The 17,352-nt window shown below is 45.1% G+C and overlaps 1 protein-coding gene and 1 long non-coding RNA gene across 2 annotated transcripts in view; one reads left to right on the forward strand and one right to left on the reverse strand.

The window, feature by feature from the left end:
* The window catches only part of Cyria (CYFIP related Rac1 interactor A), a 111,777-nt gene that overhangs the window by 3,360 nt on the left and 91,065 nt on the right, over nt 1-17,352 (forward strand). The window lies entirely within an intron of this gene.
* LOC126501347 (uncharacterized) lies at nt 1,032-2,546 on the reverse strand. Its single transcript, XR_007591647.1, has 3 exons — nt 2,360-2,546; nt 1,298-1,402; nt 1,032-1,148 (listed from the first exon to the last, which is right to left on the reverse strand). It is a non-coding gene; the product is annotated as an uncharacterized lncRNA (long non-coding RNA).

A 17,352-nucleotide genomic window follows, 5' to 3' on the forward strand; every position in this document is an offset into this window, starting at 1 on the left:
TTCTTGTGACAGTTAAACTCCAATACTTACACTTGCCTTCTTTGGGATTCAATGGTCTTATGTGTTTACAGGGCCTGGCGTGGTGCCAATCTAACAATAAACTAGCTGCTATGTAGTTGTATTGATTGGAAAGGAGTTCTCTCATTACTGGGCCTCTGGGACCTCTGAAAATCCAAGGAGGTGGCTGTCTGGATGGGTCCAAGCCCTTGGACATCTATCTATTCATTATCTAGGGAAGTTAACGATTGCCCACCCTCAGACTCCTGGCATTGCCAGTTAATCGAGTTGTATGTCCCCAGATAAGCCATGTCCCCCACCACCAGGGCAAGTGCCAGTCTCTAACAGTTTTTGAAAGGCAAACAAACTTCCAGAGTTGCAGGAATGTGTTTTTTTTTCTATGAGAATCCTTTAAAATAAATGTTTGCAAAATAAATAAATAAATAAAATAAAATCCTGGACCTATCTAGCTGCCCTCTTATTTGTTTTTTAAAGGGAGAATATGTTTATGTATTTGCTTGTCTCTATTCTGCAGTTAAAGAAACGGGGGCAGGGAGGCAGAATCGCTTGCATGGTGTTGTCAGCTAGTAAGAGGCAGGGCCAGAATTTAAAACTGAGTTCCGCTTACTCTTGGTGCCATGGCATGCAATTTTGTCATTTTCTTGGCTGGCATGTCAGTGACCTAAAATAAGTGTGTTTGGAGACTATGAGTGGATTTTAGTGCGGGTGGAACTTGTCTGTGCCCTAACTCAGACTCATAGTAAATATTTAGAGAGTTTATTAGGGTTTCGCTCTCGGTGCAGCATTAACGAGGCTTTCTGCTGCTGGCTGTGGATTGCTTTCTACACATGGTGAATAGAAGAGGAGGTTGACATGTCTTAGTTAAAAAAGAAAGGTTGATGGAATTCAAAGTAGTTTTGTTCGCACAAGAATGGATCGTCAGTTTTTTTTATTAAAATAGCCCAAATCATTGGGCAGGCCAGGATTTTATCACCAGACATATGAATGGAAAACCTCACAAGTGTTTCCCTGGAATTTGATCTAGGGACAGATTATTCGACAGAGTTCGAGTAGTTGATGGCAGGCATGGGGACATGGAGCTTTTCAAAGGCGAAGGTGATGTGGATGTAGTCTGCCGGTACAGCTCATGTCTAGGAAGATAAGAGTGAGAAGTAGTTTGAGAATTGCTCCTTAGCCTTCCCTAGGTGAGACAGAAGCCAGCATTTCCTTAGGACCCCTGCTGCCCCCAGCTGCCCCAAGTGCTGAAGACAGGGACCACATTTCCCAGCAGTCTGCTTACCAGGTCCAGCTGAGCACTGTAGACAGATGCGTTTCTATTTGCAATTATCTCAGGGCCTGAGCCTGGTGTCTGCTTCTTTAATGACTTCACTTTCTAATAAAAATTCTGTATGGCATAGATAATTAGATTTTTAAAATGAAACTGGGAAATAGAGTGCCCCAAAGAGTTTAATTGCAGTTTTATGATGGATCAAGCATAAAAATGGGACCATTCATTCCTATAACAAATGCATACCATATGGGTCCTTGCCCTTTGCTTGCACAGGGTTGAGAGCATACAGATCAGTATGGTATCATCCCTGCCCTCATGTAGCCCTCTCTCCAAAGGCAAAAGCCCCTGTGTAAGCATGGCCAGAGTCGAAAAACAGTTATCTAGAGGAAGAGGGAAAATGACGCAACAGAGCCCATTCTCCTCTGCCAGTTAGGTGCCATCTGAGGGCATACCAGTTCTCTCTTGAATGCTGAAACACAAAAGCATGTGCCCAGGAATAACAGCTGGGTTCAGCAGTCAGCATCCAGTCTAACATCCAGGATAAGGGAGGAGCAAGCCCCTGGGCTTCTATAAAACAGGAAGGATTTGATGGCTTGAAAAGACTTTTTCACATCTAGTCTGATGGTCTTCAAAACCCTTGTTTGTTTTGCCCGGTGACCAATGAGGAAGGGAGACCTAGAAGCCTTAGTGAGCCAGCTTTGTTGAGAGAGATCTGGGACTGGAGAGAGTCAAGAGTACTCCCAGGGAGTGCTCTCACACCAAGGAAACCTGCTCCTTCCAAGGAAGGGAGCCATTTCTAATGGAGCACCGCCCCTACCAAGCGATTGAAAGTCAAAGCTGATGAGAGCAGAATAGCAAGGGTGGTCACTGGAGCGGAGCCGAGCTAATACCATATTCCGTAGCTTCCATTATGGTGAGTGGAGAAGGGAGTGGGCCTCACAGATGCCTTGCCCCCTAGAGTTGTTTTCTATTATAGTTAATACTCTTAAAACCTTGGCAAGGAAGCTCGGTGAGTCTCACCTTTTTAACTAAATTAGAAGGAACATGAGGAGCAATGGTCAATATACTTACCCCAGAGCCTTCAACTTCTTTTAAGGTCATTGGCAACTAGGTCTTGGTCCATGTAGGAGCAGTGATACAGCTGATTCCTAGCCAGCCAAAGGGGAGAGGCAGGTGACAGGGGCATCAATAGAGTCAGAAAATAACAAGAATCTTATGTCTGCACCTCTATTCATTCACGTGCAACCTGGGCTTTGACAAGTTATGCCCCCTCCCCCAGTCTTCTGTTGCCTTTGGTACTATGTGGGCAGCAGCATTTACGGAGCAATAAAAGATCTTGTTAGCAAGATAATACCAAGCATTTGATAACCGTCTGTGCAAAGTTCTGAGGAACATACACAGCAGATATTAGCTCTGCCTCGTGGCTGGGGAGGCTGACATCCAGAGGTATCCATGGGAACTTCCATAATGTTGCCTCACTAGGAAGATGACATAATTCAGAGCCATTTTCTTACCCTCACCCACATGGTAAATAAGGACCACATATGTGTGAGAAATGTGGTACTTGTAAGGAAGTGTCTTGGTAAAATACTTACCTCACAAAAGTAGCAATTCCATGCTACCCAGAAATGTAGCCATACTTTAAAACTGCAGTACATCTAATCAAGTTTATGTTTTAAGTATTTCCCTGGGACTGACTGGTATCTTTCAGGGTATCCCTTGCTTAGCCTGCCTTGTCAAAGGATGTGATCTGATAGCAACGAGCTGAGCCTGAACTCAGCCTTGCTGAGTGGCAGGGATGCCTCCCCTCTGGGGCAGGTGTGGTGCAATGGAGTTCTTCATCCTCTTCCTGGGGACAGCTGGCGACCCTGGGAATACAACAGAACCATGTTCTCAGCTTACAGAATAACAGGGTCAGATGTGCATGAATACCTCTGGTGTCTTTCTTTATTCTGGCTTGAGGGGGGTATGGATGGATGATGGATGAATGGATGGATGATGGATGGATGGATAGATGGATGGGTAGGAGATATTAGAATGGGGGAGATGCAGAGGAGAAAGAAAGTAGTGAGAGCTGAAAAAGGAGATGGGGGAGAGAGAGGGAGAGGCGGCAGGATACTCAACAGCTCTGAAATCCAGAGTCATGCCGTGTGCATGTACCTGGGAGTCCTTGAGCAGCTGCTGCTGCTGCTGCTTCTTCTTCTTCTTCTTCTTCTTCTTCTTCTTCTTCTTCTTCTTCTTCTTCTTCTTCTTCTTCTTCTTCTTCTTCTTCTTCTTCTTCTTCTTCTTCTCCTTCTCCTTCTCCTTCTCCTTCTCCTTCTCCTTCTCCTTCTCCTTCTCCTCCTCCTCATCATCCTTCTCCTCCTCCTCTTCTTCTTCTTTTCTTTCTTCTTCTTCTTTTTTTTTTTTTTTGCAAACAGATATGATTTGGAATCTCAGCACTTCCCTTGGTCAGATTCCTTAAGTCTGTAACGTTTTCCACCTTATGAATGGCAGCTGATGATGTTTGTGTCTCATGGATGGTATGAGGAATACGTGGATTAAATATTTATCAGGTTCTCTTTTTGCTTGGGCTTTGAATAGAATTTGTTTGAAAAGTTTTGGCAGCTCTTGTAGGTTCCTCTTCAGGGCTCTGATGCGACGAGCAGCCACAAAACTCCCCAGGCCACAACCCATCAGTGAATGTCCCTTGAAAAGTCCCTTCTGACCGGCTCATCATTTCTGTAGCCTGTGAGCCTTCATTCCCTAGCACACACGCAATAATAATAATAACTTTGGGTACTGATGAATCCTAACAAGGAAAACTGAGATTTGGTCTATGCACATTTTATTACCACCCTCCTTGCTCATTTCCTTGTTTCTCAAACATGTCCCTCCCACTCCTGCCCCTCCCATGTATTGAGATTTCAAACCCATGTTCTTGAATACTTTTCACAAGTAAGAAAAAGGTTCAAAAGCTTTTTTTCCGAAATATTCAATCCTCTTATTATTGAGTCCAAAAATCTAAAACTAGGGTTATTTTTCCATCATTCTTTTGGAAGTAAAAGCTAGTCCAATTTTACATGAGACTCTTTATAATGCTTACTAGTCTTTCTTGGGATAAATGAGTTTTTTTTAGTGCAAAGATGAGTGCTGTAGACCATCCTGGGGGGTGCACATAATAGGTAGTTATGCACTTTGTTCCTTTCTCAAATATAGAGAACTCTGAAGTTAGAGGCACATCTGGTCTGAGAAAAGCATTTTAGTGAGGACTGGTGGGCCTCTATTACAAAATGCCAACAGGAGCTCACAGTATAGGTCAAATGTCCACCTCAGGGAGAGTGTGATGTGCCAACTAGGTTTGTGGCGTCTTGACACAAGCTAGTGTTGCGGCAAGATAATCGTCCAGGAATAGGGACCCTCGGTTGAGAAAAGGCTTCCGTCAGATGGACAGGTAGGCAATTCTATAGGGTATTTTTTGAATTGGTGTTGGAAGCTACCCCAGAGTTGGTGGCCCGGGGTGGTATAAGGAATCGGGTTGAACCATCTAGTACACGGTGTTCCTCAATGGTTTCAGCATCAGTTCCTAACTCCAGGTTCGTTCGTGCCTGAGTTCCTGCCCCGACTTTCCTCAATGATCGGCTGTGATTGGGACATGTAAGCCGAACAAAGCCTCTATTCCCCACATTGCTTTAGGTCATGGTGTTGGTCACAGCAATGGAAAGCAAATTAGAATAGATAGAATGGTCACGTAGTTCATTTCATTCTAATCAAAAACATCGATGGCCACTTTCATTTTTTTCCACTTTAAATAATTAGAAATGCGTATGTGAACTTACCATCAGGAATAAAGGAGTAATGACAATTTGTTCAAACATGGCTTCCAAAAATTTCAAAAGGACTCAGTAGTTTTCAAGGAGAACTTTCTTAGAAGTATAAGAAATATACTTAAGTTGGAATTTTGTTGTTGTTTTCTTACCAAGTGTGGCATTAGGGGAAGATAGAAGGGACTTTTTCCGTCTGACTCATCACTTTAGCCTTGTGAGGAGGAACAAGACTTGAGAAGGAACATGAGGAAGTGAAAAGCCCCAAGCCAAGCGTGAGAAGGTCTCGGCACTCACTTTAGGCTAGCTCTTAACTTACTGAGTGACCTTGGCCTTGTTACTTCCCTCCTCTGCCTCCTAGGAACCAAGTTGAAGTAAATCCCCCTTATCTCCTTGAGCCTGGGTGTAGGTGTCAGGGTCCCAAAGGATAGTGATAGAAGATGTACGTCCTAACTGCCTGCCATTTGTCTCCTGTGGCCTCCGTTCAGATAGAGGGACACAAGGCAGAATTCCAGAGTGTTGTCTCAGTATCTTCTGGAACCTTCCTTTTCTCTTAACAGTGATCATTCCATGTTTTTCTAATACAGTTTGTCCCCAGAGCCTCCATTGTCATTCACTGTCATTCCTAGGGACAGTACTATCAAGGTCTTGCTGGCTGGTGGACCAAGGAAACAGTGACCATAGCCCCAATGTGGCCATTGTCAGTGTTGCCTGGTTCTCTATAATAACAAGTTAAAACACACTGGGCATTGTGGTGCCAAAGAGAGTTGCAACAGTTCCCTGTTACAGAACGGAGCTAGGTCTGCTCAGGAAAGTGAAAAGCTGTAGAGTCTATGTTTGTAGTCCACATCTGTGTGGGGGACAGTTAGGCAAAGAGATTGTGTACCTGATACCCAGGGAATCCCTCAGCCTCTCTCTTTGTTTTTGGAGTTTATGCTTACTGTGTATCATAATTCTGACCTTTGCCCCGTTGGAAGTTGAACCGTATTCCAGGGTCCATGAGGTGTGACAAGCTGTAGTTCTCCATTCTTGAGGGGCCTCACCTGATCATCTGGAGGGGATTGTTCCCCAGCAGGAATTGTGACAGGATCTAGGGCTACAACAAAGCAGAGTGTTTTCACGGGACAGAAATGACAGTAGGGTCAAGGGTCTTCAAAGCCTTTGACTGGTACAGACTATGGAGTCTCAGGGGGGGCTATAAACAAGGCCCATTTCGGAGCACAATTCTAGCGTGTTAGACTTTATGTGTCACAGAAGCCTGTGTGTATGTATGTGTGTATGTGTGTATGTGTGTGTGTTATTATATACAAGTTTGTTTACTTCTTTAGAGTGTGAGCTGTGTGTGTTACCCATATATAAGTGTATTTATTGTTTGCTTATTTTGTGTGTGTTACTTGTATATAAGTTTATTGTCTACTTATTTACTTTATGAGTATGTGTGTCTTACTTATATAAAATTAGTATAAATTTACTTATTTAGTGTGTGAGTGTATGTGTGTGGCGGGGGGAGAGACAGAGAGTGATATGTGTATGTGTCTGCCATGACACTTGGGTGGTGGAATTGACAGGAGACCCTGTGTGAATTGATTGTAAACCACGTGGTTTACAGGGATCAAGCTTAGGGCACTGGGCTCAGCAGCAGCGTCTTCCTTAGCCTTCTGAGTCCTCTCACCAATCCTGGTATGCTCATGTAATGTGGTATATGTGGGAGGTGGGGAAGTGTGTAGTGAGTGTGTGTTTAAGGGTGGTTACTTGAGTGTGTCAGTTACACAATTGTAATTACAATGTGTGCTCACATTCAATTAATGGCTGTCCTGTTAATGGGTATGTGCAGGCTGGGAGCACACATGCCATGTGATGGGTGTGTGAACGTATGAGAGATGAGAATATGGATGCACTGCACGGGTGTGCTTTATGTGTGCTGGGTGTGAACACAGGAGTGCATATTGGGGGTGTATGTGGTGTGCACGGGCACGTGTGTGTTCTTTCAGATCTATGGCAGTCCTGCTTCAGGCAAGGCCCTCCTAGGTTTTATAGGCATGACTTTGGCTCAAGCCAAACCCTTGCTTCTGTGTGGCTGATGAATGGAACTGACTTCTCAAGAGCTCTTGCAGCTGAAGCAGAGAGACCTTCTAGGACCTTTCAGGCCCCAGCGACCACAGCAAAAGGCAAATGAAAGTGGCAGAATGTGGTTAAATCAAACTTCCTAGGAGATATTTCTAAATCCTTCTGCGAAAGAGACAGAGCCTTGTAAAAATTCATTCTAAATGTATTTAAAAATTCAAAGCATTTTGAGTATTGCTTTAAAAAAATAAAGAAACTCGAACACAGGTTTTCAAAGAATAGGGGACTAAGTTTCTATTACATTTCGGGGAACATAGACTATTGGCAGAAGTGGAAAAGAAAGGGGTAAGGGGCACGCAGAGGAGAAACTGTTGAGTTGTCTCTGCCCTATGGAGTTTTGACTTACTCTGTCTTTGCCTCCTGCATGTTCTCACAGGTCAAACCAGCCAGGGCGGGGTGGGGGAGCTTAGCAGAGTCTGTGGACCAGCTGTGATCGAGAGGGAACAGACAATGATAAACCCTAGCTACACAGTTCTGCTCACTGAGCTGGTGGTGATAGGGAGGGGTTGTGGGCAAAGAAAGGCCTGTGTGGATATTGACCCAGAATGCTGAGCCTGGTTCTGCTGCTGGTCTGGCCCCACCTCGTGTGGTCCACTTCCCTCTTTGAACCTCAGCTCTTCCTCCTCTAATGAGAGAGTTTGATACTCTGTCTCTTGAAGCTGGACAAGCCTAGCCCTGCCCACCAGTCCCAGAGGCTCCTGAGATGGGGGGTGGAGGATGGGGCGCTGGAGGCAGATCTCTCTCTAGCCTGAAGCTATTCTTCTAGAGAGCCTCTTTGTGTGGGGGTAGAAATTGGGGTTCCCTTTGAATGTGAATGTGGGGATGAATGTCAACATTCCAGTATGGATACCGCATTATATGTTATCTCCTGCTTGCTTCCCACTTTAACGGATTGTGTGCTGGAGCCTTCTCCTCCCCTCCCCTCCCCTCCCCTCCCCTCCCCTCCCCTCCCTTTCCTTCCTTTTCCTTCCCTCACTGTACTTTCTGTAACTTTCCAGTAAGGTAGTAAGTTTTGTAACTTTATCTGTTAACCTCAAATTCCACAGCTAGTCTGATTAACCCATATAAACTAAGATAGCTACCATGTGCTCAATGTTATGTGGTGTATACACTTGAGTTATTTATTTTTCTTCTGAGCTAATAATTTTCAGGTTATCCATACCCGAGCTGGCCCCTAAATTTTCAAAGAACTCTTAAATCTCCTATTATATTAATTTAGTCATGTTCTTCAGCAACCATTAGCGACTGTTAATTGTCCTGCGGGCAGCCGTTTGTATATTCATCTCAAGCAGCAGATACTTGCAAGGCATGTCTCTATCTGTTTTTTAAAAATCAAGACCCTGAGCCTTAGAATGCATTTTTTTTCCTGAAATCTCATAAGGACGTAAGACCCAAAGTGAGCAGTATGACTGAGGTACAATCTCTCCGTCTCTGAAAATTGTCCGCATTGCCATGCCCCACAGTTCACAATGGTTCTAGGTCACAGAATTTTTTTCTTCTCAACAAAAGAAAATCCTGTTTGCCATCCATGACTAGTCCTTTAAGCTTCAGAAAAATCCATCCACAGCTTGATTTCATTGCCTTTCTTCCAAATGGAGTTTCATGGTCCCCCCTACCTTAATGTATGTAAATTTCATGCAAATAGTATCTTCTGTTTGCCATGTGCTTCCAAAGTGCCAGACGCTGCTCTGGAAACTTTCACATGTGTCAAGTACTGGGAGAAGATGCTGGGCGCTCATTATATAGAGAGCAGAGCTTAGATGCAGAGTGTAGCCCTTGCTTTAGATGCAGAAGGTTGCGCCGACTTACCGGAAGGCGGATCGCATAGCAAAGACTTGGCTTGTTTTATGCAGGGGTCATTCACAAAGCCCTGTTTAGAACACAGTTGATATTTTGCTCTGACCTGGAGTGCAGGGACCCTTATTTAATCCTGGGATCAGGTCCTGATGACTCTTCAGTTCCCAGTCTCACGATACTGGGCATCCCCAACTTCTTTCTGTGGTCAAAACTGAGGCCCCAGATGTGGAGAAAGGATGATTCCCTCTGGCTTTCCCCATGTTTCTTCAGCCCACATGGTGGTTGGCACTTCTTTTTTGCTGGCCAGAACTCCTCTTTTTAGTTTTTTGGCTCATCATAGACTTGCATATATTTTCTGTTAGCTTCATCTTACAGAAGAAAAAGATGGAATATGATTTGCCCCAAATTACACAGGAGTTGCATCCTCTTTCCAAGGTTCTGTCTTTACCTCCACACATCCTTGGGGGTTCACTTCTTATAGACCTTTCTTCTGAAAACCTTCCCGTCCCCACCATAGTCATCTACCCATTCATCGATCCACTTGTTTAATAGATATTCATTGAGTATATATAACCAGGAATATTCTGGGGATTAAACCGTGAGTCAGACAGATGCAGCACCCTGGCCTTTCATATAACTATATTCTGATGGGGAAAGATAGATCGTGACACATAAGCAAGTAAATAAGGGTAGTAAGTTCTGGGAAGAAAAGTAAAGCTGAGATGGATGTAGACCAGTAGATCTCAACCTTCCTAATGCTGCACCCCTTTAATACAGTTCCTCATGTTGTGGTGACCCCAACCATAAAATTATTTTCATGACTACTTCATAACTGTAACAGTGCTAATTTTATGAGTCTTCATGTAAATATTTGTGCTTTCTGGTGGTCTTAGGTGACCCCTCTGAAAGGGTCATTCAGCCCCAGAGGAGACACAACCTACAAGTTGAGGTGCTGGTGTCAAGGGTGAGACTTGGCTGGGAGGAAGTGTAGTCACTATTTTGAGAAAGATGGTCAGGGAAGGTCTCACCAGAAGGTGGGGACTGTGTGAAGACCTGAAGGAAGTGAGAAAGTGAACCTCATGTGGAGAGTCATGGGAAACTATTCTCTATATCAAGCCCCAGCTGATACGAAAGCAGTGACCCTGGCCTGAAGGTAACCATAGCTGAGTGAACAGGACGGTTTGAAGGTTATGAGGTTGCCAGCCAGCCTGTGATTTCAGTACCTCCTGACTCCCTCTGACCAAGAACGTAGACTTCACATTTACTGTCTCTGCTTCACTGGCATGTCTGACACTAGACTATGCACCCAGAGGGCAAGCCTGGGCTGGCTTGTAATCACATCTCTAGCACACCACGGAGGCCTGGGGCTGGGGGAGAGTTCAACTTTTGTGACTACCTCTGCTTCTTTCTTTTTTCAAAGCCCAACGTCCTAGTTAAAGATGATTTGAAGCCTGGGAGTTTTGGTGGTGGGCTGGCTGCATACCCCAGTTGTCTAGAGTTTTGCTTAAAAAAAAAAGAAAAGAAAAGAAAAGAAAGAAAAGAAAGAGAAGCCATCATTACGCAGTATTGCGGAGCGTCTGGGAGTGAAAGTATGGAGGGGAGAGTGTTAACTGGAGTCCTGAGGATGGGGAAGAGCCCCCAGGGACGCACGGCACAGGAGGTCCCTGCTGGGGACTGGTGTTTATAAAGTGTGACCACAGGGCTGGACAGAGAAAGTTCTCCAGAAACGTTCAAGTGTGTTTGGATTTCATCCAGGACTCCCATTCACCATTGGGGTGACTCAGAGCGTAGCAGGGGAGACCTTTTCTGAAAGAAAATAACCTTCTCTGATGGTGGGACCCTTCTTCTCCCAAGCAGAGCACTGGTATTGGAGAGGCCTGCCTTTATTGTTGGGTGGGAAGCAACTGGGAATGCAGGTGGGCTGGCGGGAGAGAAGAGGGCCATGGACAGCATCATGGGGAGGGGCGGTGCTGCTCTGTGGTCTCTTCCACCTCTCTGTGCCTCCCATCTGAGGCCTGCATCCTTAGGGCAGAAAGCTGTGTTAGAAACTCTTGCCAGTGCGAGCCAGTTAGAAGGTAGTGATGAGGTGAAATCGAAGAGAAAGGACATCAGGAAGTGCCAGGGAGGCCATTATGGTGTTTGTACAAGGGGATGATGAGCTTGGGGTTTCAGCCAAAGTGTATGTGTGTGTGTGTGTGTGTGTGTGTGTGTGTGTGTGTGTGCACATGCACATATATGAACATGTATACATGTTTGTGTATCAGTTACTACATTGCTGGAACATAGACAAGCAAGGAAAGGTTTCTTCTGGCTCATGTGCCAGAGAGTTCCAGTGTGTCGCGGGGGAAGCTCGTGGTGGCAGTGAGAGCACGTGACTAAGGCATCACACAAGGTGTCCATACACTGAAGGACTCGTCCCCGGTGACCCATCTTCTCCAAAAGGGCCGTAGCTTCTACAGTTTCCCTCACCTCCCTGAGTAGTACCATCTGCTAGGGACCAAGCTTTGGGGAAACAAGCTTACCTGGGGCATACTTCAGATCCAAATAACAGCGGTGTGTATGCCGTGAGTGTAAAACGGTAGCTTATTCTCTCATGCATGTTAGGGAGAAAGTAGTTATGTTTTAACTGGTGGAAAAGGCAAAGCGTTCCTTTTTTTTAGTTAAATAGCTATCTTTGAGGGATGAACTGACTCTACAGGCACCTTAAGAAGCCTGGGGGGCGTGGCAAGGCTGGAGAGAAGGTTCCCTGGTTCAGAGCATACACTGTTCTCGCAGAGGATTCAAGCTCGGTTCCTAGCAAACACATTGGCGCCTCACAACTGCCTGGTGCTCCACATCCTGGGGGTCCGGCGTCGCCTGTCCTCTGTAGTCAATACAGTCAGTTACCATACCTCCTCCCAGACACAGATACACACGCACATACTTGCACACATTTGCACGGACACACACAGACACACACACACCTCATACACACACCTGCACACACACACACACTCACACAGATACCTGCCCACACACTGCATATATACTTTGCACACACTCACACAGACACACAGGCACACACACACACACTTGCATGACATATACAGACATGGATACATCTACACATACTTACACAGACACACATAACACCCACATTCACACATACACACCTTACATACCTGCACTCAAACACACACCTGCACTCACACACACACCTGCACACACACACACACACACACAGATGCAGACACACTCACACCCTGGCACATACACACACACACATTAAAAATAAAATAGATCTCGAAGAAGCCTGGGTAGGTTGGATAAGCCCTAGCCTCAAGGAGACTGGATTCTTCTGGACTCCAACACTTATGATAAATAGTTTGAATTTTCTGATCCAAATGTACCTTTCAAGTTTTTGAAGTGAAGATGTTATAAAAAAAACAAGAAACTATTTCTGGTACCTGATATTAAAGAAGGCAGAGTTAATTCTGTGTCTGCTGGTGATGTTCCGTGGGCTTCCTCCCCTCATGCTCCAGTGGGGTTGGTCTGTCCTGCTTCCCTCCCTCTCTAGGGCACTTTACAGTTACAAACAAGCTTTGACGTAGGTCAATGTTCCGCACAAATAGCGGTCTGTGAGTCGCATGCCTGTCAGGGACCTCTGTTCACCATGTGATGCCTGGCTTCAGATGAAGTCTCCACATTTGTTCTGAACTCAATTTGTGTCAACTTTGCTCCTCTCGGTATGTCTCCAGCTGCCTGCTTGGGCTTTCTTCCAGCCTTCAGAATGACTTCTCATGATTTATATTAGTATTTGGTCTCTGTAGTTGAATGTAATGCTTTAATAACACACACATGGGCACACTTAGCTGATTACCAGGAGGTGACTGTTTGATTGTTTTTTTTTCTTCAGTTGCTATTACAGTAATGAGGGGGGTGGGGAAAGCTCAGAGGAGGCGGGCCTGGTACTGCATGGAAACATCGTCTGTGGGCAGAAGGGGAGGGCGGTGTCAAAACTCAGCCCAGCCTGGGTTAGCGTTGGAAACCAGTGATGTGAACTGTGGTGGGAAACCGCATGCAAGGTGCCAGTGCCCCTAGAAATGTCTGCTGAGAACCAAGTTTGCACGCAGAGAGCTGAACTGCTGCAGAATGCCTTCCCTGGCTGCTAGGAGGCTCCATTGGGAAGCCTGGGGGTCAGGGTGAAGGGTGTCTAAACTGAACAAACTGACTCACCCCTGTTGAATAGGTTGTCTGTGTGTTTTTTTTTAATCGAAAGTAAAAGGGAAAGGAGAATTAAGAAAGAAAAAAGAACAGTGAGTTTTGAATCAACAACAGGAACAAGAGAACCCTGTGTGAGTCACTGGAGTCAGGCAGGGTCTGCAAACTTCTGTCCTGACTGAGTGCCTCCTCGAAGAGATGCAGAGGTCAATGCACTTCACGTCCTGCTGAAATCACACGCTCTACTACCGTTCTCCATCCTCACTCCAGGCATGTGGTAGGCATTCTGGGAACTTTTGTCAAGGAGTCTTAGAGCACCCCTCCCCCCCATCCTGAGCTCAGGGAGCTGTTCCAGGGCATCAGAGGAGCAACATCAGTCTTCCCTCCTCTCAGTGTGGCCACATGGCACCATTCAGCATCAGAGCGAGAGCGGCAGAGCTGGCTCAGAGTGTTTAGTGGGACGAGGAGCTCTGCACTTTGACTTTGGTCTCTTTAGTTGCAGGCTTCTTACTCTCTTGCTAGATCACCTGATGCTGGGAAATATCACAAAGGCCAACGAAAACTATGGGTTTGTGGAGCTTTAGTTATCTGCAGTTTGTACAGGTTTTACTTAATACAGGCAGGACAGTCTTTTCCTTGCACTTGGCTCTTAAAATGAGCATGGGTTTGTTTATCCTGCTTTTAAATCCTTCCTGTTTGATTTATCTTCCAGTTGGGCTTTGCCTACTGACTCTCAGATCTTAGAGACCTTACCCCTAAAGTGGATATTGTTCTCTTACCTATTGCATTATAAAGGTTGTAAACACAAAATGATCTGGGAAAATGGAGTGTATCAGTAAGTTTTGCTGAGGTAAGAAATAAAACCCTCATCCCGATTGTTTATAGCAGCAAATATCCCCATTATGGCACATTTCAGAGGCTGTGATTTGGTTTCTATGGCTCTTCCCACATGTCTTGTTATAGCTGGGTCCTGGGCACAGGGACCAGATGCTTTTTGGAATATGTCAGGCTCACTGCAGGGAGAAGAGGGTGAGGAAGGCATCACAAACTTGAGAGGCCCAATCAGGCTTCTGCTGGGTTGCAACCTTCCCTGAGCTACTCAACTTCTTTCTGTTAAACAAAGCAAATGGCATAGTATCCTATCAGCTGATCCCCTCCCATGGAAGAGTAGATGCTCCATGCAAGGCACATGGCAGCTAGTAAAGCTGCGTGCTCTTTTGGAGTCAGGAAAATAGTATGGACTAACCCCCACAGGGTAAACCTGTGATATAATATGTTCTTGGTAAGACAGTATTTAATGGCATCCAAGGAATGGAGTGCAGTCTGATGTCAGTATTTTGTGAGGGAAATTACTAGACTGTTGAAGTTCCATGATAGAGGAAACTGTGTTATTTACCCTTAAGTCTTAGGAGCCAGCCTTGCATTCTGCCAGGTAAATCACATATATAAGTTGTTCTGAATAAATCCATGAGATCACAGCTGCTCCAGTATCTCGGAAACTCAAACACAGTAGGTCTTCTATATCTACAGATTCACCGTCTGCAGATCCCGCTTGCCAAGTGTAAAACATTTGAAAAGAGGTTGCATTCTGGCTGGTGTATTCCTCATCAGCGTGCCCGGGAGGCCTAGAGGGTTGAGGTGTGGAAGGGGCACTCGTGTTTTTCTTTGTCATTGTTTCCTAAGCAATGCATTACACAGTGGCTAATATAGCATTTGCATCATGTCAGGTATTATCAGGGTGGTTTAAAGTAACAGCATATGAGTAGGCTATATATAAATATTAAGCCATTTTGTAGAAGGATTTGAACATCTGTGAATTTGGGTGTCCGGGGAAAACACATCCCCAGTAGATGCTGAAATATGACTATATAATTATGCCTGCTGCAATCTACTTATGATTAGAAAATTTGACAGGGCATGTATGTCAGATGCACGATAGAAAGATACACATGTTTATCAACTTATTCCTTAAATTAAAGGGTAATCCAATTTCTGAAGCATTTTGCCCTGCGCTAGAAATTCATCACGCTGTCCAAGAATATCAGTGCTGTTAACTCAGTGTCTCAGCATCCTCATGACCAATGTCCTTAGCAGGGGCAGCAAACGCATAGTGCTTTTGATCCTCGTCTCGTCTTCTGCTGACCATGATTAATAGGTGTGAGCAAGACCTAAGAATGCCTGTTTTAAATGGTGTGCCCTCTGCCTCTCTAAAAGGAGAAACAGAGAAGAAAGCTGACATGTGCGCAGTAAGCAGTTAGCAGTAAGGAGCTAGAGGCCTTATTTGTACATCGGTTCTTTTTAACTTCTGCTAATGCTAATGAGGAAACACTCAATACCCTGCTCCGAAGATATGTGATGTGCTGAGAACCCTACATTGCTACCCTTGATCTTCTTGGAAATTCATCTCATTATCATTACTGACCCCATTTTATGCAAGAGAGCAAAGGAACTCATATATGTACATATGTGGCCCAGGTCACACAGCTGGTAACTGGAGGGTACAGGATTTGAACACATAGTGCTGAGTGTGTCCCGTCCATAGTATATGTTCTTGTCTTTGCTTAGGACAGTGGTCAGTGGCCTGATGTCCTCTGCATGGTACTGAGAAATTTCATCTCTCCAGCTGTATGGGCCAATGTGACTGAGCAATTATGCTGACAAAAAACTTCATAATATAGCTTGAGGAGATTGTAAGGAGGGTTCTAGTTACCAGGAGAGGCCCCCTCTAGATTCCTCTGCCCTATCCCAGTTACCTGTTGGTATAAGGAACAAGGAATGCTCTAACCTGGCCTCCCAGAGGATGACTTCTTCCCATGGACGCCTTGCTATCTTCTACCCACAGCTGAATACCTTCCGCGATGCTTCTGGGCATATGAAGTTGCGTCAGGACTGTGGCACTGGGCCTAGTTCAATCATGCATGTATCTTCTCATTCAGTGAACAGATATTTATTGAGTGCATACTATGTTACTGGCATCTCGAGTAAAGTAAAAAACCCTGCCAGATCATCTATTTGTCTGTCTGTCTGTCCATCTATTCCAATATCTGCATGGCATTAGGCAATGATAGGAGCGATGGAAAGATATAGAAACGTTGGAGGGAGGGAAAAACACTTGTGGGTTATTCAGGAAAGACAACTGAATGACTGCATACATGAAAGAAGTTGGCTAGATTGAACCGTGTGAATATCTCAAGGGACAGTGTAGAGCATACATGGTAGAAGGAAAAGAAATTAGGGATACTCTCCCCCATCCAAGGAGAATGTGGTTTGTAAATTCAGAGCTGCAGTGAAGGGCAGAGTATCTGGGACAGAATTAATGCAACCATCAGAGGTCGTGGGCAAGGCAGAAGCTGGAGCCCATCTGGAGAACCTCATAGGACGTGTATTGAACAAGAGAAAGCAACCCAACACAGAGAACACATTGTTCGCTCAGCTCTGGGCTGGGTCAAATCCTTTTTAATGATTTTTCAAGAGAATCTGCTATGGGTAGTATATCTGAGGAAGCAGGACTGAAGGGCTTGTCTGTCATCGGATAGCTCACCCATGGCAAAGCCAGGGTGTAGTCAGCCTTGGCTTCAAAGCCTAGTCTAGACCTACCTCAAAGTTACAAAACATATTTTCAGAACAGAGAGTGTGGCCAACATACTTCATTGCTTAAAATACTACCAACACATTCTGTGTTACCTGGTCTATGTATTTTATCTAGATCCAGGTATAGTTGTAAATCTAGATACAGATTAAATAGATGGCAGATACATAAATAGGTGACAGATGATGATGACAGGAGGGGGCGGCTCTTACGGAACTAACTCATACTATAGGAGCTCAGAAGTTCCAAGATCTGCAGTTGGCACACTGGAGAGCCAGGAAAGCTGATGGTATGGCTCCGGCCTGGATCTGCAAGGAGAGCTCCAGTTCTATTCTAAGTCCAAATGCATTAGCCCCATGTCCTAATTTAAAGGCAGAGAGTACTTGCTACTCAGGCCTTCAATAGACTGGAGCAGACCCACCCATTTGTGGGAGGCCAGTCTGCTTTACTTCATCTATGGATTCAAAGTTCTCTCTCTCTCTCTCTCTCTCTTCTCTCTCTCTCTCTCTCTCTCTCTCTCTCTCTCTCTCTCTCTCTCTCTCTCTCTTCTC

This window comes from Alexandromys fortis, unplaced genomic scaffold, assembly GCF_014885135.2.
Source record: "Alexandromys fortis isolate MF-2015 unplaced genomic scaffold, M_Fortis_MF-2015_v1.1 scaffold_30, whole genome shotgun sequence".
Taxonomy (NCBI): domain Eukaryota; kingdom Metazoa; phylum Chordata; class Mammalia; order Rodentia; family Cricetidae; genus Alexandromys; species Alexandromys fortis.